This window comes from Colossoma macropomum, unplaced genomic scaffold (assembly GCF_904425465.1).
Source record: "Colossoma macropomum unplaced genomic scaffold, Colossoma_macropomum, whole genome shotgun sequence".
Taxonomy (NCBI): Eukaryota; Metazoa; Chordata; class Actinopteri; order Characiformes; family Serrasalmidae; genus Colossoma; species Colossoma macropomum.
In genome coordinates, this window is record NW_023494790.1 from 14576335 (window position 1) to 14593380 (window position 17046).

Here is a 17046-nt window from a genome sequence, read left to right on the forward strand (position 1 = left end):
GGTGTATGCATGTAATGAAATTATCTGCATACAGTGTAATTATCTACAGAATGAAACTGTGTGACCTGATTAGGTCATAAAGTGGATTAGATTTACTGGAACACTGGGCCACTCAACACATAAACATGTGATGTCACTATGCGCTCGAATTCAGTAGCATAGATGTAACTACTATAGATTCAGTAGCATAGATTTAGCTGCTGTCTTGCTACCTACACAAGACTTTAGGAGAACTACATATATATATATTGAAAATTTCAAAAGATTATTAAAAAGAGATGTGAGGAAATGGGACTCCTAAAAACCTTGCAAAGCCTGGTAGACCACTAAAACTGTCACAATCAGATAAACAGCACTTAAAGCTTTCATCTTTGAGAGAGAGCAGAAAATCAAGCTCCACTCTTGCATCCGATCTGAATAAAGACCTCAACATCATTGAATGTGTTTGGGATTGCTTGGATTCTGAGAAGCAGAAAATAAAACCAACTTCTAAGACTGAACGTTGGCGGGTGGAAAATCATTCCTGCAGATTTCTTTGAAAACTAGAAATTAAATAAATAAAACGATGTTCTCTGACATTCACACGGCACTGTATGACTTTTGCTGTGGCTAGCTATTGAAGAGCTCATTTTTGTAGTTGGTAGGTTTGTATTAGAGTGCAGTTTGATTGCTCAAAGTGTCTCCTACATTTTAAGGGGCAGGTGTGGGATATAATTAGTGGACAAATGTTCTAGGATTATTTCAGCATATGGATAGCGAGAAAATGGCTGAATCGCCAGTTAGTGTACTCTTACTAAACACAGTTTGGGACTCCTTCTGTTTAAATGAAGGATGCCAAAGCCGGGGTAGGTGTCTCAGCGACTTGCCTCTGTCTTTGCGCAGATAATGGTTGTCGTGGTTGTGCTCCGCTGTGCCAGGCTTTATGTTCGCTTTGCATACCACACTGACATATCAGTAACCCGGGGGGACGCCTTCGCCCCGTGTTGTATTTCACTGTAATTAACTGTCATTATGTCGAGTGGTTTGGGCGGCTTTGGAAATTAAAAAAGGGGCCTTCCATCCTGAATAATAGGGTAATAACCCTCTGATTTGGTCTCAAAGCATCAGTGTTTATTTCATTTATTTATTTTTAACTGTATATGTTTGATATTTATTAGAATGATGAGAGTTTGAGGCGCTGGATTGACTCCGGAGAGCCCTAATTTGAGTTTTGCATAGCGCAGGGCTGCTCATGCAGAAATAATAGACTACCATTTTGAAGAGCTGTACAATCGCAGCCTTAATAGCCTGCTGCTTCAGTTAAACAATTAGTTGGTGCATTGTGCCTCCCCAGCCATTGTGAGCAGAGGAGCTGCAGCCAAATCATACATCATTCGGTGGATGGGAGCCGTTTCAACAAGGTCATTTCAAAAGGCATGTACAGAATAATTACAACACGAGAAGCTCTCGTAGAAAAAAAGGGCCAGTGGTCTGAATGAGATGGTGTTGATGTGCAAGATTAGTGTTTGAACTATGTCCCCTTTTTTTTCTTTTTTAACATGGTCAGGCTTGCACTCGTATGCTCTCCCAGAAGGAAAGAAGCAAATTCAGGAAATTACGGGATCCAGCAACTGTTCAAACGGCTTCATGCTCCCAGAACGGCACCCAAAAGATCCCTGTGGAAGAGATCCGACAATAATGCGAAGAAAAAGAGCAAAACCTAAGATCATTCGCCAATGCTTGTCTGGTCACATTCTCAACTACATGGAGAGTATTCCTACCACCCCCACCCTCATGACTACCCCCCTTGGGATAATTTCATTTGGCGACAGTGCCGTTGTGCTACTTCATTATTTCGACATGTAATGATTAAACACTCCTGGAGTGGTTGCGGCTTTTGCAGCTTCGCCTCTTTGTGACAAACTATTATTTCACAGCTCCCCACACTTTAGTCATTTTAAAGGTCAGTTCCGAGACCTTGTGACATATTCGCGCTCGCTCTCCCCAGCTCCACTAGGGTTTTGCTACAATACACTTTACAGAGGCGGCAAGATGGTTTATTACTGGCCAAGTAACTAAATTACGCTGTGCGTACTGAATACCAATGCATTTTCTCGCGCTCAGCCCACTGTCATTCAGTGGCTTTGCCATTGAGAGTTCCCACAGCCAAATACCGGCAAACAGTGTGCTGTGTCAGAGAACCAGAAGAGCATAGAGAGGCAGATACAGTGTCCATGCTGTATGCTGTTAGTAGTAACCTATTGTTACAGATAATCACGTAATCATGAGAGATGTGTTCACGTCCTTCAAGGCATTCAAGGAGAGGCCCTTAAAGTATAGCTCTGAGTAGAACTGCAGAGCTTTTTGAGCAGTCTGAATTTAAAGATGTATGGTGGCTTTGCAGTTTCTATCTCGGAGTTAAAGTGTGGTGTAGTATAATATACCCTTTTGATGTATTGCTTTAATATTGGAGAGGTTACTACCCACTGAGCTTCTGCATGTTTTGTTGTGAGTACGTGGAGCTTTTTTTTCACCGTTGGAATGAATGAGCAGGGAGCGAACAATAGTTCTTTGAGTTGTTTAATTACCTCTTCCTGGAACGACTTATTTCCCTTCATTGTGAGCATTAATAAAAGATGTAGCTTTAGCATGTAAGTGGAACACGAGCACAGAAATTCAAAAGAAACGGGTCCTGTTTAAGCACGGCTCCTTATTTCGCTCACAGGGATACCTGACGTTGACTGTAATCGTTCTTCACAGACTATAATTAATTCCCCTTTAAACAAAGTAATATCTTAAAGGGGAAGCCAAGCACTGACCCAATATCCTGCCTCTTAGTTTGTGCCAGCCTCATTATTGGAATATTTTATTTATGTGTATGCAAACATATACAGATTTATGCAAATACCCCCACTGGCTCCTGGGTGGAGGCTTTTGCCTATAAGACAAATGGAGGCTGTCATCAGTGGGCAGGCTGTCATCCCACTAGGCCCTCCCAGCCTATAGGGCCATGGCAGGTTAACTCTGCTGACCCATCTTGCCAGGAGAGCGGAAATTGCTGATTCAGATTTTGACAGTCATATGCAAATAACCCAGTTGTGAGCGGTGGAGGGAACAGAGAAAGGGGAGGGAGGGGCTAAGGAGTCTCACATTCTTCAGGTCACAGGGACGTGAGGGGTGGGGCCAAGCACACAGAGCTGACCCCTTGTTATCAGACATCCCAGAATGCGGAATGTCATTAGCGGGCATGGATCCATCTGTGCTGGGGGCTAGCAAGCCTGGATCCCCTCGTAGAGAAACTGGGACAGTACTGTATCCATGGCTTCCCTGCTTGGGCCCCAGCGCTACGCTAATATTGTATAAAAGAACACACGCAGGCCCTTGGCTTCAAAGGAACGTATATACAGGAGGCTTTTAAGCGCTGTCCCGGTAGGATCTGCTAGCTCATTTAAAACGCCGCTCATGCCATTTCAGAAATGACGCGAACAAAATGATCCAGCTCGTCTGACGGATGTCATGGCAAGAGTTACAAACCAGAATGAGTTAGCTGCCTAAGGAAACATGTCAAATTCATAAAGAGGCAGAGGCATTTTCAAAGAAAAATGGGACAGCGTGCTTTCTTCCATGGAAAAGAGGAGCTCACGGAGAGAGAGAACAAATGCTCATAAATTATATCACAATTACAAAGCTTCTTCACGGCTGTAGCGTCAGCCTCCACTGCTAATTCCTAAACGAGGCTATATTATTCCGTCTCTCTGTGGGAGCAGTGCGATCGAATCGATTCCAGCCCGCCTTTTCAAACGGCTCACCTATAGCGGGGGGGCGCCGACTTCAAAGTTATATTAAGTTTCTGGTAAATATACATGTGCCGCTGGTAGCCCGGTTGTCATGGGGATACAGTGGAATGGGGTCTGTAGTCAAGCTACATGATGACGATTAGTGCCTGGCTTTGGTCCAGCCATCTCAAATCACACATGCGGATAAAAGAAGGCTCCTCCTCTTTTTTCAGCTTTCCTTCCTCTCGGCTCCTCTGCCTTCAAAGTCCTTAATATGTTTGAAGTTCAGGCTTTCCTAGTACATTCATTAAAGAGATGGTGTGTCCAGAAATCAAATTCACACAGTTTTGCTCTTAACCTCAATGTAGTCAATCAGCCAAGACATGATTGGTTTGCTTTTTTTCTGTTTTGCAAGGCTAATGTTGCTAACAAGGAATTGTGCAAACCACGTCTAAATAATCACGTTTTTGTCTCAGATACGCATTCCCAAATAGACTTGCTTATGTGCTTTCTGATACTGACACTGTATGACGATTGATTAGTTGATTCCATTGTCAGTTCCTAATTATGTTAGAGGTTAATCTGACGTTACATCTTCTGTCCAGCTCTGTCCTAAGCACTGTCCTTAGAACTCGCTTGGCTATATCTATCTAAATACCACATAGAAAAAAAATCCTGATTGGACAATATTCTATTAAACGTTTCAAGAATTGAACCCTTTTGTTGCCAACTGAAACGAGTGTTACTGTAAAACTTGCCGAGTTTAAGAGTGCTTTAGCACCTAACTTATTTGGTGCAGATCTATCAAACTTTTTCTTTAGATTGGTCCACTTTGACAAGAGTGAACACTCCACTCGTACTCAGGTGTGCACTAAACAAATGAACTGTTGCAGTGCAAAAATCACAAGTCTCGGTTCGCTTCCGAGTGAACCAGAGTTCAGTTTGCTGCTGGTACAAATGTATTTTTGGGACAGTCGGCAATAAGGAAATAAGAGAGAAATAAGTATCAAAGCATTCTTCTTCTCGCAAAACATCAGCTGTATTGTCTTTATAATCTGCCTGTTTTAAGCTCTGACTCTAGAGATTCTCATATTGCTCTTGCAGCACAAGCTGCTGCTAATAACGGCAGACGAGCAATAAAATAACATCAAAGCCTTTGATTCTGGCATGTGGATTGCAGAAACGTATTGCATTAGCATCCTGATTGGTTAGTCAGATTTAGATGTTGGGCATGTCTATTTTCGTGCAAAGTAGGAGTTTTTTCGACTTAAACGGTGGCCAATGTGACAAATATGAGGGTAACAGACGCTCGTACCTCTGCATAATTTCCGCCCAAAAAACCACTCACATGTATAATTTGGGACTCTTTAGCCATTGCAGTGTGAAATCAACCGAACCAAATGAAAAAGATACAATGATTACAAAACCGCAAATGAACTAGGTGTGAAAGCAGCTTAAATAATGCAGTTTTTTAAATCACAGAAATCATCAGATATTCTCTGAAAACTTATAAGGCCCTGAGGGTTCCCCACTGCTGTCATCTATAAAATTGGACATTCTAGCTTCAAGATGGTGGCTATTGCTATTTTTAGCAATGCGACATGCTTTTGTTTGGTGTTCAGACACCGAGCACTTCTAGGCTGATGGACTATATTTTGGGCTAAGGGGAGAATTGTGTCAATTTGATTTTGGCCACTGCTGTAAGTCATTGCTTTAACTCGGATGGAAACGTTCTCCTGGCCAGGCGAACAAAGGCAGCACGTTTATGTGCAGATGCATAGTCAGATTAACCTTGCTTACTCTGTAATGAAAATCATTAGAGGCTGAAGCACAGTGAAGGATTATGATATGCCCTCCTTTTGTGTTGACTTTGACAAAGAGCACATGCTGGGCTGTGTAATTATATTCAGTGAAAATCAAAGTTTGAGAGGCAGGCAGAAGATCTTTTATATGCTGCCCTATCTCCCTGGTAATCGCAGCCACCGTGGAATTCACATTATGTCAGCAGGAGTGAACAAACAGCAATAGTTATATTCAGCCTCTCTTTCACACACACATACACACACTCCCCCACTCTCTCTCTCTCTCTCTCTCTCTGTCTCTCTCTCTCTCTCTCTCTCTCTCTCTCTGACTCTCACTCTCTCTCTCTATGCCATTCTTTTGAGAATGACAACCCAAATTGGACGCGTGTAAAGAGAATAGTTAATGGCTTAAGGGACTTTTTGGTGGTTAAATCCAAAAAAATGATTCTCTTTTGTGAGAAAAAAGTCGCTCTTTTATGCAGTCTGCATGGTCACTCTGTTTGGTGCCTTGCGTATTTATGCTCAAGCTATTTCTATTATGCTTAAAAAAGTCCCTTTTACTGAAATCTTAAAAGCTAATCTCATTAAACATCTTATCATGTTCTGTTATCATCTCTCATCAGCAATTCAGAAATCAGTTCAGACAAAATAACACATTCAATTAGGCCATTCAGTGGTTTACATCTGCCTGACCCATCTACAGTGTCAGACCTATATGCAGTGTGTGTGTGAGAGAATGAACCACTGCAGCTGTATCTGCTGTGTAATCTGTAACTTGCTCCATATCTCTGCTGTCCCAGAGCCTCTGCCTCCACCCCCACTGTGACAGGACACTCAGGCAAGATGGAAAGCCTGCCTAGGTTGCCCCGCATTCTTATATAAGGAACATACACACAAATGGTTGTAGGTAGGGCTGCAAAGATTAGTCAACAAAGTCTGTAAGTTGTTAGTGATGTTGATTAAAAAAAAAGTTGGCACTAGACGTGTCACAGTTATTTCATAATCGCCTGATCTGTTTTGTTTAAGTTGTCTGCAATTTAGGGTTGGGTGGTATAACAGTAATAGGCCATACCACAGTATTTAAAAATTATGCCAGTATTGCAAAATGAACACATTTCACCCATTTATATTTTACAGGGACTCACTGATTGGTGGTGTGGGAGCTCACCGATAGGTGGCACTAATAGAAAGACAAGCACCTAAGCACCACAGACAATTCCACAGACAATACATTTGATTTCAGTTTTCTCTTCAACACCAGTTACTTGACCTTGCACTCTCAGACAGCCTCTAAATGGGTGTCATTTTAGCATCAGTTAGCTGGAACAAAGCCTGTGCTTTGATATGTGGGGAGTGTGTCCTGATAACTAAGCTATCGTTAGCTCAACCAATACACTACAGTCCCAAACACCACCGAACAGGTTTGATTTTGACTGCTTGTTACTCAAACAACAGTCACTTCACTTTTGCTCTCTCAGACATGGGTTTTTATAATCTACACTTGTTTCAGCAGAGCGCCAGTACTCTGGTGTTGATGAAACAGGTTTAATTTTGCCTTCCTGTCGCTTCAGATGCTTGAATTCACTTCTTCAGATTTAAATCATAATTATCTTGTGTATGTGCTTTAGTTAGCTAGAAACTAGCATGTTCTGTGGTGAACAGAATTATTATCATGCTAGCTAAGCTAATGCTAACAAGTGCCTCTCCCCTAGTTAGCAGCACCATTTATGGTGGTTTGAAAGTCATGCAAGATAACTAATCAGCCAATTTGGTCACTGTAGGCTTAAAATAGGAGAGATTGTGGCAGTAAAATTTCCATTCTGACAAATTCCAGTAAACTACAGGAAGTGTTGTGGTGATATGGCTGCTGTTGTTTTTTCTGCCCCATAAAAATAGAAATCACTTGTAGCTATGGGTGTAAATCTTGATTCAGTGTAACGTAATCTCAGATTTCACCACAATTCAGTTGGATTGTTTTGGTACAATCAGGTTTATTTTAAGACAATGCACTGAATATGCATTTATGAAAAAAGGAACTATGTACAGAATAGTGGAGTTGACATTATTTATTATAATATTGATAAAATACATGACGACTTCACAATACACTTTTCTGAGCATGTTGTGGATATCATCAGTACTTAAAGAAAACTGACCAACTGTATGTTTCATTACAAAGAGAGCATAATTAATCATGTTTATTGGATTTAGTTCAGTGCAGAATATGACATTTTGAATAAAAGTCATTGTATTTGTTGTTTTCGAAAGCATTTTTGACTTTCTAACTACATGGCGCTGCGTATCAAATTTCAGAAACACTAAATATCGTGATGCAAATCTTGCCATATTGCCCACCCTTAAATGGAATACAGATGGTAAAATGAATACACTAAGGTTTTCTTTCTTTGCTTTCTTTTCTTTTTTTTGTTGCATTTTTATTATATAATTTTGGTCAAAAAATAGTTGCATACTTAATACAGTTTAAGTGATGGAGGCAAATTAAGATAAATTGGCAAAATTTCATGTAGATTAGTAAATTAATCGCATAACAGTCGATAGATTGATCAGTGATATTGTTAATCATTAGCTGCGCTCCCCATTCTAGGTGAAACACAAAGTTTTAGCTAGCTCTCTGCACAGCTGCACATACTTTCTCTCTCTCTCCCTCCCAGATTGCGCTTTGCCCCACACTGCCACTAACACAGTTGCATCAGCAATTCTAATGCAAATTTCACACTGCACATTGTTCCCATCCCCATGGATGCCATGCAATTTATTTTGATGAATTTACCATAGAACTCGTAGGTTATTCCACACCTTTCTGAGCACAAAGCAGCCTTTGTCTCCCACATGTCCCTACTGAGGACTGTTTATATTTCTTTTTTTCCAAATCTCTCTTATGAATCACAGATTACAGTTATATGTAGATATGAGAGTATTTCATTCCTGTTACTTAATTATCTGATATAATCAGTGATTTTTTTAGACTGCTCTACTTATTTTTTACCTTTTTTTGACAAATTTCTCTCTTCACTTCATGAATGTGTTCCCCAGGTGCATTAAAATCCACTGTAACGTAAGTGCTAACTATCCAATGCATTAAAAGTCAACGCAGATGGCTAGCGCTCAGTCAAACCAATGCTGCATATTAGTGTCTTCATTTAGGAGCAGAGGAGAGAGGAAGTGGGGGGGTAAAAAAAAAAGAAGGCGAGGGCTGTATAAATAAATGAGATTTATGAGAAATTGGTCTGGTGGATATCGCACACGCCTAAGCCTGGAGTGGATACACTTACAGGCTGCGGCCCACCGCTCCGCTAACAACCCCCCCTGGAATGTGCCATTGCTAAAAGAGGATGAAATGCGGCCTATGGACGAAGGCGCTAAGTAAACGACGGAAGGCGGGATCAGGTGACGCCGCATCTGTTGTTCAGTGGAGACCGTTAATTTGTATGTCCATAAATTGACCCTCACTTGGACACCCCGCCAGGCACTCTGTGGAGGAGTGACCGGCTCAGATTAATGTGCACTTTAGCGGCTTCGGTCTCGCTGGCCTATTACATTACTGTCTGTGCTGTTGTTAAATGTGAGCTGTTGGGGGATTCATCTTAGTGTGGTCTGTGTGTGACATTACTGTGATCACAAACACACACATGGGCCTGACCCATATAAACATTTTTTTACAGATACCAAGGAGCTGAAAATACTGAATATTAGCCAGTATAGTTTTATACTAGGGGTGGGAGAAATAATTGATACAGTAATACTGCAATATTTTGTGTTGTAAAATAGTGTTGATACACAGATTAAATTATAATTTAATTATAAATATTTTAAATTTTAAAGATTACCAAACTGCATTTCTGTCTCAGTCCATGAGATGGTGCCTCAGTGTTCTGCTGAGGAAATAGTTATTAGAAATAGTTAGATAGTGTAGTGGATTTCACGCTTGCGTGTAGGAGAATGAGGATCAGTCCCACTGTTCAGCCAGGAATCAGAAAAGGCTCTGTTCACACTGCAGGTAAAAGTGGCCCAAATCTGATCTTTTTGTTCATATGTGAAACATATTTGTTACTTGTTTGACCATGTGAGCAGCAAGAAACACAGTGAATCTGACAGTTTAAATTCCGATTTGGCCCATTTTTATATGTGATACATAGGCAATGCACAGCAACATGACTTTTGTCTGAACAGTCAGATCTGAATTCTTGTGACTTTTACGTCAATCCAACTCAGTCTTCATCATAATTTCGTCTCACGTCTTTCATTTAGGGGAAGCGAGGCAGGGTAAACAACAACAAAAGAAATCAAACTAACAGTTATTCAAACTCAACCTTACTTACAAGGATAGTTTGAAAAAAGAGAGGAGCAAAGGAGTCAAAAAGAGCTTCAAACAGATCAAGTGCCTTTATCCAGTATATTGTCGCTGTCAGAGCAAAGCTTCATATCTTGAGAATGGTAACTTTACAGTAGAAGGAAAACACTCTTAACTTGGAATAGAGGTTATTGTCAAAAGATTTTCTTCCAACTAACTGAGGACTGTTTCTGTTCCTCTGTTAATCATGAAGTTTTCACACAGTGCATAGGTTAACTGAGGTTGTCAAATTATGCAAAAATGTAAAAACAATGTTTTGCCACCGAATTTGCACCTAAATTAGATCTGGGCCACTTTTAGCAGCAGTCTGAACATAACCTAAGACTTCATTGGGTAAGACTCCTCACTTTTCTTTCACCTTACATTGTCACCTTATTATTGCTCTAAATAAAAAAAACATTAAATATATAGAAATATGTTTTGAATGTTGTTTGTCAGCAATACAAATAAAAGCTTTGCTAAATATGTAAGAACAGAGTTTATGTTAAATGTTGATTTGTCAACTTTACAATTTTGTTTTTCATCAGCAACAAAAGATTGAAGTGAGGTGAACAAAGTGTAACCTTCTTTGGATAAAATAAGGTTTTGGCGAAGTAATTTTCAGTCACAATAAATTGCAGTATATCACAGTATGTCATATAGCAACTTGTGGTGTCAGTGTTAACACATTAATAATGTGATAATGTGGTGAATGATTAATGCCATTAATTTTTTAACATTGTTATTACATTTTCCTAGTTCGACTTTTTAAACCACCTGTAGTTCCACCCTAAAGCCCAGCTGCTGGCACAGTGTTATTATGACTTGTGACTTTAATCCTCTTATTCAAATACAGCTTTTAAATGGCAAGTTTCTTTAATGGCTTTCTTGATAAAACCAAAGATATTTTCAGCTGCTGTGGTGAATTTGTTTATGACTGAAGGGCATCAGGTCTTAAGTAAACCATTGATACCGGCAATATCAGTAACATCAGAGATGATTTTCATGTTCACTTCATGTTATCCTCATGTTCACATCATGAAAACAATATTATTGAAATATTTAATGTGATTACTACATTCTGATTAATTTTACCATTCTTGTAATCATTTAAAAATGCACTGCATTTTAAATGAAAAAAGAATCCTTCTTATTGGGAAAATTTAAGCGAATAAGATAAACATGATTAATTATGTGATTAGTCATGATTATTTGAATCATTTGACAGCACAAATGACAATAATATATCAAAAATCTTTAAATATCATAATAGAATAGTATCAAGCCTCAAATATCATAATATTGTATCGTGGTGCCTGCAGCGATTCCCACCCCTGTTGTATTGTATTGGTCAAAAACTAAAAAGAACTCCATATTTTTGCATTACTGACTGATCCAGTTGTCACATTTCACAAGTAAACGCAAGTAAATTAGAGAGTCATAAATAATATAAATAATACAAATATTTTAGCTTAGCAGTACGCATAAGAGGGCCGTTCTCCTCATATTAGAGGAGCATGTTTATTATAAATATTTTTTTTTGTTTCATCAAACATTAAGCATTAACATTAATCCGGTGTAACCTTAATATTGGCCTTTATTTTAATAATTTGCATAAGGATGTCGAAGAAGCAACCATTAAGATATTGCCTCATGTGTTATCTGATGGAGCCCGGAAGGGGTTAATGTAATGTCCTATAGCTCTGCAGTGTCTCTGCTGTATGTGTGTTTGGTTGTGTTGAGGTCATTAGTGCTCAGAGTAATACCTCTCAGTGACACTAGAGGGCAACTGCCTGTCAATGAGATGACTTCTCTAACATGATGGATATAAATAATTCAAGGTAAATCTCCAGCAATGCTGCCATTTATTCCCATGGCTTGCCTTTTTTAATATCAGAGGCTGAGCTTACAAAAGAGTAAAATAATCAAAATATTTCAAAAGAAAAAAAAATCCACCCTTGTGAAAGACATGCACTGTACACATATATGAACCATCTGCAGTTGTAGCACATAGTCAGTTATAAAATGTTAAATAAATATACAATACTGTTCAAAAGTCAGAGACCCTTTATTTGATTTTCAGTCAAACAAAAAAGTAATTCATTTTGAAAGAAAAGCAGAAAACACATAGTTAACAGAAAAAAATGCTATGTTTTCAACAACTTAATATATATTCTTTTTTCAAGAATACATGACTTATTTAGTGGCTTAGAGGTTATTACATCTCCCATTCTTTTCAGGAGACTTGGTTTAATTTTTTAGAAAAATGCAGGGATATTTTTTTCACACCTCTAAAGATCAGGCTCAGAAGTTGCTTTTGTTTTCTGCTTCTTAAAATCCAAGTAATCCCAATTACAAATTTAGACTCATGAGTCCACCAGTACTTACTCCACACCTCAAATGTCCAGGTTAAATGTAATGGTCTGGTACAAATTTCTATCTATTTATCAGGTCTATCAGGTCTACCAGATATTTCATCGGAAATATCTCGCAAATATAAATAATCTATACTTAATGGCAGTTTGGACTGGAAATTAAATAAATTAATTAAATAAATGAAGTGGTCCCTAACTTTTGCACTGTACTGTAAGCATATAAAATGAATCGGGATTGGTGCCTAAATATGTGGACTTGAGAGAGAGAAAGAGAGAGAGAAGCTGAGTCACATTGGATTATTTTAGGTAAAGATCAAATAACTGATAGTCAGAATTTAATAAGACCAGCTAAAATATGCATGGGGCACATTGCTGCACAGAGCTGTACAAAAGCGCTTCTGTGGAACAAGAACAAAGGGCGGATGAAGCTGTAGCCATAATTGGATTAGTCGTGTTGTATTTTTTTTCACTCCCCTTACATAGTTTGCTGGCTGTAATGTATCTGGTACTGAATTCATTGGCACTTGTGTCTTGCTGTTGCCTCTCTAAGGACAGCAGATTTTGACAGACTGTCGCAGCGGTATGTTTACAGCTCTGTAAGAGTGCACCATTGGCCATGGAGGTTGGTTTATTTGTGGCTGGCAACAGTAGTGATTAAAAGGGATTGTGCTAAATTTCTATCAACAGTTGTAACATAATTCAAAAGTTGTTTGATGTGATATCATACACTATAGAGAAACTTACCAACTCAGATTTCTTTACAGTGGTGGTGATAGAAACCAGGGGTAGTGACATCAAGAACAGAAATATAGCTGTTTTATTTACTATCCCAGAATGACTGGTGAAACTATGTGCGTCTTCTATGTTTTTAAATGTAATGTTGATACTGGTAACAGAGTGGTATATAGTGGTAAATGCTAAAATATGAGTAGTGGAAAAGTTTTCTTTGGGTACGATTTTGCCCTGCATGTATCTCTCCACATGAATGTTTTTTTAAAAAATACCTTCTGTGCGAAAATTTTATCTCAAAACTATCGTAAAACAGCATCTCACGCATCCGGATGTGTATTTATAACCATTTCCTGTAATAACTTTCTGTGAGGGAGCTTTTAGAGACATTAAACACTTTGGATGTCTGTTTCCCATCACCACCACTATGAACAATTCTGACTCAGGAAGTTTCTTTAGAATGTCATATCAAACCACTTTGAATGACTGTTTACATCTTAACCATTTATGTAAAAATGTTCAAAAATCAGTAGAATTCCCCTTTGAAGATGTAACTGCCTGGCTGGCCTGCACACTATAGTTTAATTGTTTACAATTTGCAATACTGATATTAGAGAAGGCTACAATATGCAAATGAGCAGTCTAACCAATCACAGACCTGTTCATTGTGTTCTGTAAACATTCTGGCCAATCACAGACCTTTTTTGGTGAGTGTTCTGTGAGTGTTATAATAGTGAAGGCATCCTAAATCATGTTTGGTCAAAATATATATTGCTAGGCATATCACAACTGCAGTCGCATCAGTACATTTTATCTTTATCTACCTACATTTATAATTTATCTGCATCGTTCAGCACTACTGCCTGGATTGATATTAAAAAAGGTGCCACAAGTCGGGCGTACGTGTCAGCTAAGTATTATCGATTTGGAAATCTTGAGGTAGGAAAGGTGAATGAATTGTCATAAGACTGCAGGTAGGATAGTGTTACAGCTGACACAGCATTCTCCCACAATGCAATGCAATGAATAACACTGCCAGCTTTAGCAGAAACAACAAATAAATAAATAAACAGATAGGTAAATAAATAACAGCTACCCTGTGCGGCTGATGTGAAAATGGCTAGCTAGGTGTCTGACCATGCGTGATTTTATATTTGTGACAGAGCCTGCGAGAGCATGTGTGCCTCTGTATGTGCGACCGCAGCCTTTGCAGTGTGACTGTACCACTTGCTCCCTCTTGAATTAGCATCTGACCTTGGCATGCGCGTCACGGGCTGACATTGACTCATTGTTCGGCCCCCGTCTGTTTGTGCTGTAAAGCCGTAAACGATGTCGGCCTGCGAGCTGGAGCATTCTGCTGTTTCCTCTCTTCTCCGGAGCTCAACACTGTGTGAGATTAAAAGATGGAACAGTTGCTGTTTCAGATGGGGATTTAGTAGCACACAGCATTATTTAGCGAGGACGATATCATTTATTCATCGTGTATGTTTTGCTCCTTCTGTGCCTCACACTGCCATCTGCTGTATAGTGTTGTATTAAATCAGAGAGTGGAGGGAGGGAGGGAGGGTTGGAGGGGCTGAAAAAGAATAAGAGAGAATTAAATCAGACTGTGGGGGGGGTGAACAGGCAGAGGGAGGGAATAGGTGGAGATTTATTTCCTGCTGTCTCTCTTACAGATGGTGAGCTGTGTGATATGTGGATAGATGTGAAGTGACGGACCACTCCTTCCTGCTCTAGTACATTGATATGAATGTTTCTGTCATGTATATATTCATATAATCCATCTAGGCTGGCGGTGCGTGCACTCACATTATGAACTGAATTATCGAGGATGAAGCTGTGATGATGAAGAGTTGGTTGGTTTGGGATTGGCCCCAGTAGGGGGAGGGAGAGAGTTAGAGGGGGCATGAAGCACTCTCTGTCTTGCTGGACATGTGGAGCTAAATTCAAGAGAAAACTTTGCAAAGCAGGATTTCTCAATTAGCCAGATTACATAAAGCCTAGGGTCCAGTAAGATCTGAGCTAAGGACAGTCTTTGCTTTTGGTTAAATTCTCCAGCGTTCCTGAGACATCTTCCTTTGTGAAATAATCCCAGGAACACACGAGTTTATCAACTAGCAAAGTCCGTGATCCCAAAGGTGACCCCTGTGGCACTCCATAGAGGGAAATCTATATACAAGTTAAACAGTCATTGTATTAATTGTAGTAAAAGTCTCTCTCTATCTCTCTCTATCTCTCTCTCTCTACTTTTCCTCCTTGTTTACTGTCACAAATTCAGTGTGGTCCTTAAAAAAAATCCTACTCCCTGTCAAAATGAAATATCTTACATTTCTTGGCAGGGCTTTTTAATTAATTGTCCTCCGGAATAATGTGAACAAATTGCCGGTAACAAAAGATGAGAATGAGACAAAGACACAAGAAGAGCGCTCCACTGCATAATAGATGAAGTTGTCGGAGCAGTACCGCATTGATCGTGGCTGCGATGCGTTTGTATGCTAGTTAGCGTAGCAGCAGGGCTGGAGCACTGGGACTACAGAAGAGGCTTCCAGTCCTAAACCCTGAACATAACCAAAGGCTCCTATACAAATACTGAGACAGGAACTCAATAGCATTGCAGCACATTTTATTGACACTGGCATATTATGTGCCTGGTCGTATTTTATGACTGTGTGAAGGAGAGAAGAGGAAATGAAGGATTAAGATGTTTTTACCATTATTGGAAGGAGATGAGACACAAGGCATTTTTCACATACTGTACAGTACTTCTATGTGTTTGTGTTCATAAGGTGGGGGTGGGGGGTTGAGCAACACTCTGAGGCAACGCATTTCATTTAGTTTCTTTTGAGACTTCCTTCGAGCTTTAAATGGCTCAGGCCAAATCTTTGGCAAGAGAGTCCACAGATATGCTTCAGACATATTCGCTCAAGGAACAAACATGACCACAGGAATGCATGAGCAGGATACTTGATCTGCTGGAGACCTTGTAGTACTCCACAGTGGATTTGGAAGAAAGGAGTAGAGCTTCCAGACCAGGCAATACCTCAGTTACAGTCTTGACCACCAACATGCCTTTTGAACAACCTGTTCAAATTGAGAAGTGATAGGGCAGCACAGTGTATCATTGGTTGATGTTATCGCATTATTGGCTTTTGCTGTACTGATTGCTATACAGAAGGCTGTTTTTCTGCTTTATCCTGATGAATGTTCCAGATGAGTGTTTCTGTGGGTATTTTGTTGAATCAAAGTATACATATAATCCAACAAGCTTAAATTATTTTGGTCACAATAATTCAGGCAAGCCTTTAAGTATGTCACATTACTGATTCACTAACATGGTTTAATGTGTTGCAAGGCATGTTGCACAATATGTAGCAATTAGGGCTGGCCTGAAGAGCATTTTACAGGCTTCGAATACTCTGTGGTGTTTCCAAACTAGTATTTCAATACTCATTCTCAATACTACACTTAAAACAATAAAATTTATATTTCATAATTAACTATAATTTTTAAAACAAGTTTCTGTTCATTTTTACACATAAATTCCCTTTTTACAACAGATGTCCCAAGGATGCCAAAAGATATATGTGCTGTAATGTTATGCCAGGTAAGGAGACATAGGAGTGCCTTTCTGATTACCAGATAGCAGAGATGACACAAAAGTAAGTTCAAGATGTAAATCTGATAATATTTTTAGCGACATGTTTTCATAGTCAGTTTAGCTGGTTTACTGAATGAATAGCCATGTTTAAATTCCATTGTTGACTTGGGTTAGGTTTAGGGTTAGGTGGTCTAAGTTCAGTTTCATCACAAGTGAAATAACTTCAGTAGGCGAGCACAAATCTCATTGATGGATTGGTGGGCTATTTCCGTGTTTTAATATAATATAGAAATCAGCAAAACTAATTAACTACACTGCTGTCTCTTTATCTACATTTCTTGGCTCAACAGGGCTAAATGAGTGACTGTAGACGCCTCAGCTTCTTTGCTTGAATGTCGTTTAACAGTAAAAACTGTAGCCAAACAAATAAATGTGT

At 39.3% G+C, this 17046-nt stretch overlaps 1 protein-coding gene across 1 annotated transcript in view; it reads left to right on the plus strand.

Moving 5' to 3' along the window:
* The window catches only part of arid5b (AT-rich interaction domain 5B), a 105808-nt gene that overhangs the window by 49996 nt on the left and 38766 nt on the right, over window positions 1-17046 (plus strand). The window lies entirely within an intron of this gene.